Genomic DNA, 6,658 nt, shown 5'->3' on the forward strand with positions numbered 1-6,658 from the left:
TGGTTTGCCTTAATTAAATCACTCATCTGTACATCGGTTGGACTTAATTGAAATGTCTAGAATTAGTCCAGAATTTGTATTTAAGTTTATGAAATTGATTCATGTTGTGATAAACCAATTTGACCAAGTAGGCTCTTTAATTCCAAGTAAATTAATTAGACATACATGAAATATTAATATGATTCCAACATGATTGAGTTATACAGGTGGCATGTACTCAGAATAGGCATTCAGATGTATATTGCAACATCGATGTTAAAGATAGAGAACAGTGTTATTTAAGATTTAAAGATTAAATGGCATATGTTGTGCCACAGTGCATTCAAGTTGAAAACACTGCTAATACTTTGTTCAATACGCTATCAAGGTGAGAACAAAGAACATGGTTCATCTCAAAGCATAACATAAGATACAAGTCAGATCCACATATTCTAGGCCTTCTGGAATCTAAGCATAACCTTATTTAGGAAAATCCATGTGAAAACTTTTTACAACACTGTTGTCTGCATGATTATCTCCGTATTCTTGCAAAGGATCATGAGAACACAATGAAATGAAGACCTCAAGACGATGTGTTAATTTGCCATGCTGGTCCAATAGCCCACTTCGGTGCTTCACTTCGATCTAAGATGATTCTGTTGGATAAATCTATTGCTGTGACAAAATGTGTCAGTTCAATGTGATAACATTGTTTGACAGAAAGATGTGTTTCTTTAATTTCATGTTTTGTGGTTTAGTAAGTGTGACAAGCCCTCTTGTAGGCCTATAGTAGTATATGTTACAAACTTGATTCAATTAGAAAACATGGATTGCTCAATTGACATTACCATTTGGACACAGTTGTGTTTCATTCAAAACTAGACTGCTGTATGTAATTGTAACATAATATGGTTGGATCAATTGAAGAGTCCTGACCTTTTCTTTTTCACAATGTAAGTTAATTGGATTTTATTTTTTAATCTCTTGAAAAGCCACAAAAGTAGGCCTAATCAAATGCAGTTTTAGGTTATCAACTATCCCTCACAGATGGCTCTCCAAATTGAGTGGAAATGAGGCAATGAGAACTGTGACCATTTGGTTACTTTTTCATTTTTGGAAATACAAGTACAAGTTCATTTGTGACCCTGGTGAGGACCTGTTAGGGGGCAGCCTACGCTACAGTAGGCCTAGGCCACGTCTGACTTCTGTAGTAGCCTACCTCCGCTTCGCGTCGGGGTCCTGTTCGTCCTGTCGGTAGGTCTACTTATTTTCCTATAATGACCGTCGTTCTATATATCCCACATAGTTACAGTTAGCTAGCGTTATGTTATGCTATGTTAGGACTGTCTGTCAGTGTCGCAGCTTAGGCTACCATGAATACATTACAGAATAACTGAGTATGGGTGTGAAAATGTGTGTAGTCTCAGGTGATCAGTGTAGTCCCCTACTCCCTCCGCGTAACCTAGCAGCAGACACTCTCCGTATCAGTGGATAATGGAGATAGCCACAATCCCCACATAAACACCACTGATTGTTTCCTGTGCGCTCAGTAGGCCTATACATCTCTCTCTCGATCATCTATTCTCCCCCATAGTATGTGGCTATGTGGGGGGCACTTATTGTCAGCACTATCAACTCTTGTTTGAACTTGGCCATTTAATTTCAGTCTTTTAGTTTTAATAAATGAAGAGTTATTTTCCAAAATGCTATCCACAATTTTAATGCATTTCAATAAATCACTTTGTAAATGTGGGTTTCCAAGTAATTTCAGTGGAACTGTAATTGGGTTATTGTTATTTTATTTATCTTTGGCTTTACTGTGTCATATATTGTCTTTTTAACAAATGCCTTTTTGCATTTACATGCAATGGTAATTCCTTCCATGGAATTACATTTTCTAGTTTGTGTTGTGTTGTCTCTTTTTGTGTTGTGTTGTGTGATTTGCCGTTGTGTTTTCTCTTTTTGTGTTGTGTTGTGTGATTTGCCGTTGTGTCTTTTTGTGTTGTGTTGTCTCTTTTTGTGTTGTGTTGTCTCTTTTTGTGTTGTGTTGTGTGATTTGCCGTTGTGTTTTCTCTTTTTGTGTTGTGTTGTCTCTTTTTGTGTTGTGTTGTGTGATTTGCCGTTGTGTTGTGCACTTCGAGGCCGTTTTTTCTCTTCTTTGTGTTGTGTTGTCTCTTTTTGTGTTGTGTTGTGCACTTTGGGGCCGTGATTTCTCTCTTTGTGTTGTGTTGTCTTATTTGTGTTGTGTTGTCTTATTTGTGTTGTGTTTTGCACTTCAGGGCCACCGTAGGTTATCACCAAGCTGGCAAGCTCAATCTTTTAAGATTGAATATTAGTATCAAGAGTAGGGATGGGTATTGATAAGTTTTTATCAATATCGATGGCATTATCGATTCTGCCTATCAATCCAATTCCTTATCAATTCTCTTATCGATTCCCCAAAAATGTAGGTGCACCCACATTTTTCATTGCATCGCCTTTAACGCCAAAAGGTCACCTTTTATCGCTCTCCTTTCATATAATGTGAATGATTTTTTAACAATAAGGCGTAGAAAAAGCTTGTCTTTATTTAAAACACAATAAGGAATATACATATTATTTATAAAGAATTATAAAGATGTATATATAGCCTACAGTATATATATATATATAATATAATATAATTCTTTATATATTCTAATCTATACTAGGCTACTGACATTTCTGATATTCATGACATTCATGACTATTCATATTACAACTCTGCCTCTTTAATTAAGCTGTCGGCTTGAAGCCTCAAATTGTAAACAAAGTAGCATAGTTGGCTACCTAGTCTACTGGTTGGACTGTTCAGTTTCCCCACATGTGTTTAAGTTGCAAGGTAGGCTAATACTTTTTCTCCTTGGGACAGGCCCTTTTGAGTCTTAGAGTTGGAAAACATTGAGATGATCAGTCAACTTGAATGCAAGAGTTTGAATCAAATTTGTGCAGTAGCCTCACTATGATGCTAACCGAAATTAATTATAGGCTAATGTCGCTAGTTGTCTTCTATGCGTCATTGCTTTCACGATTGTGCATGTCAAGGAGCGTCTGTCCATTGAGCGCGCACGAGAGAGGGAGAGGGAGAGAGAGCGGGCCAAGGGGGTTAATTCTATACAGTTTGGCAAAGTATCACAACATTTCAGGAAAACCAGAAAAAGTCCGACGTCATGCAGGCTGAGGGAATCGTTAAGGGAATCGATAACAAAAAAGACGTACAATGTCGATGGAATTGATAAGTTAAACCCGGTTCCAAGACGGAACCGGTTATCGATGCCCAACCCTAATCAAGAGTCTGTGGTTTATTTGGATTGCACAAGAGGCGTGATCAATGGGCATCGTTCAAATAACTGTACACTTGGATAGTCCTTCAACCAATCAGACCAACGATTTTGGTGCGCCTTTTGGACAAGCTAGTTTGTTGGACCCAACAGTTGTAGACAGGATGCAGGGGAGATAGATGTGCAGGTTTCCAACCTGAGCTGCTGGGCGAAATCCAAAGTCGCCAGCAGGCAGGGCAGGGATCACCCAGCCTAGATAAGACCTACTCTGAGCAGTGGCGGACCGTGAGTTCAGCAATTAGGCCTTCAATAATGACTATTTTTTTGTCAAAAAATAAATAAATTAGGGGGGCGTTGCGGGGGGATCCCCCCGCAGATTTTTTTTACATTACAAGGTTAAAATGTGCAATTTCCCTGCATTTCACAGTGGGAGAGAAACGTTTTCTCTTTCTAACGCGAGTCGGTGTATCACTATTTTCGTTACATAAACAAATACGTCCGAGCTGAATTCCGCATTGTTTATTGGTAAACATAACATCTTTATTGGGACCTGGCCATTATCCTTATCAGCAGCATGGGTTTGAGCAGACTAGGCCCTACTTTAAATATTTAGGCCATCGGCTTACTTGTTTCAGACTGTTTCTAGAGCTCTTCTATTTAGCTGTGGCGTGTACAGTGCTATTATTTTAGGTTGCTTCGCTGCTGCTCCGATTACTCAAAAGCTAGTCATGTCGAACTACAGGGCTAGGCTATCCTACAGTCAGTATCTTTGCTACAGTGTTTGCCAAACCTTCACGGTACACTATGAGAAATGTCTCAACAGAAAATGTCACAGCACACCACCCATGATATTAAACAGTCACAAAACGTATTGCCCTAATGTTGCCACTGCTTGTTGGCTACTTCAAAATGCCATAGGCATTGGCATTAATTGCCAGCTCACGTTATGGCCATGCCACGGATTTCACCAATAATTTCCACAAAACTCAGAGATCAAAAGTCGGACTAAACTAGCAGGGCAGTAGACTGGCAGTAAACCAGACCTTGGAGGGCAGGGAATCAAATGACAGTTTGACATGCCGATCCCGACAGCTTCACCAAAGTCTCATCAACTCGCACACAACTTCAAGCTAGCATACAATCTAGTCGTACCAAGCTAACAATCTAGTCGTAACCAAGCAGCACTAAAATACGTTTGTTATATAGTAAAGGGCCAGATAACAAGCATATATTTCAAGTCTTATGTTATGAAATAAACATGAAACAAAACTTACCAATTCCTGCATAGTGACCAGCTACGTGCAGAGTTATAGCTGACGTTATGTGTAGCACTATCGATATCTGCTAGTCCAGCTGACACTATAGCCTCCATTATTTTTGCTTAATGATGGTTTATTTACTATTCATAACTATAACCATAGTCATGTCAGTATGACACATTTATTTATCCATTGAAGTCCAGTCTGATTCTGACACTGGCACAAGATGTTCCTCACGTCAAGCCATAGACAGTAAACGCCTCAAACAGCGTTAACATTTGTGATGAACGATTCCGGGTATTCTTTTCGAACATTGCAGGCCTAGCTGCAGTCAGACCTGCCTACCTCGCCATAATAGGTCGATTTGATTGGCTAATTAGTCAGATGTAGCCATCAATCAACCCGAATCCAAATATATGATTTCGAATGGTTGCTTAGGTACCGTAAACGCAGTGATTCCTTGTGAAGGCCTGATGCGGGCCTTAACAAGGGAACTCATGGGATTGGATGAAAATATATCGCACACTCTCGCTATTTGTTCAGACAGTCTGTCAATCAATCACATAGCCGACAGCGGTAGTAGTCGAGAACGATCGGGGAAGGAGAAGCAGGAGCAAATAATAAATGGTTAAGTAAAATGTTATTAAAGACACTAGTATTTTCCATTCGTTTGGAAATAGTTAGGCCTTCAGAGAAGGCCTTGAAGGCCCTGACGGTCCGCCACTGACTCTGAGTGATGTTCGCCCTTTTAAAGTTTATGTGGCATTAAAATGATGTTGGAAACATTATTTTAAGGTAACCTATACTAAAAATACAAAAAAAGGAGGGGCTTTAAATTACACATGTATTAAGGCAGTCATTAGGCTGTAAACGCTATTAGAGCTGGGGTCTCTCTGTGTGGAAGTGTTAGAGAAATATCTACATTGTCTACCTGTCAGGGACCTGAAATGTGCATATGTGCTAATGCCCAGTTGAGGATGATGGGAGATCACTCCGCATCCTCTTTCTGTAGCCTGTAACTGCCTGTCCAGATATTTCACTTTGATGTCCATCCCTTCATGGTCCTTGAGGTCATGTTTGCCTATAGCCTGGAGCTCATCAGGTTGCCTCATGCCCCTGAGTGATTCCACCAGTGCTTACTCATTTTTTCTCCCTCCATCTAAAACAATGAAGATTAGATCAGATTAGATTCAATGTTGTCATTATGCAGAGTACAAGTATAGAGGCAACAACATGCAGTTTGCGTCAAACCAGAAGTGCGAAAAAAGCAGAAAAATGCACTGATACAGTGTAGACATGTGATGCAATATAAACAGTAAGTTATACGATAAATTAAATATAGATATGTGCAATATATTAGCAGTAGCCTTATAACAGCAGTATACTGTATGGATATGTAGTAGCCTATGAACAGTGTATGAACAACATACAGATATGTGCAGTGTAGTAGCAGTAATATAAGAGTAGTAAATAATAACTAGATGCACCGCATAGCGGTACACAATATGACCGCCGCTCAGTTCTGCACATTCTCTCCAAAACGAATTACGCTCGTCAACTTTCCTGTATGGCTGGGATTATACTTGCTGTTAGACCAACCGTAAGCATATGCGCCCGTGTGCGACCTGCTGTGTCCGGTGTACAGACTCGCTGCAGCATTATACGCACCCTACTGGAGGTCTTCACTAGGGGGAGAATAGTAACATCAGATGTGGATGTGGCCATGTGCCATTGTTTACTCTCATGATTGCCCCCAGCTTCGATGTCGATAATGCATCTTGCAGTCACCTTTTTTTGTAGTGATCGCCCCCTACTTTCGTATCAGTATTGCATCTCCCGGACGCGTCATGTTCGCTTGCGACGACGTGCACGACCGACGCACCAAACGACCGCAAAATACGCGAGGCAGTCATGATACGAACACGAACGCGTTGTCTGCAGCAAGTCTAAACCTGCCTTATCTCCGATTTGTGCAATATACTGTATGTATATCTCCTACTCTTGCAGCTCATGTGTATATGAGTGTGTGCATGTGTGAGTTTGCTTGTATAAAGATGTGTGTGTGTCTGTCTGTGTGTGTGAATGTGCATGTGTGCGCATGTGTGTGTGTGTGTGTGTGTG

Source organism: Sardina pilchardus, chromosome 7 (genome assembly GCF_963854185.1).
Source record: "Sardina pilchardus chromosome 7, fSarPil1.1, whole genome shotgun sequence".
NCBI lineage: Eukaryota > Metazoa > Chordata > Actinopteri > Clupeiformes > Clupeidae > Sardina > Sardina pilchardus.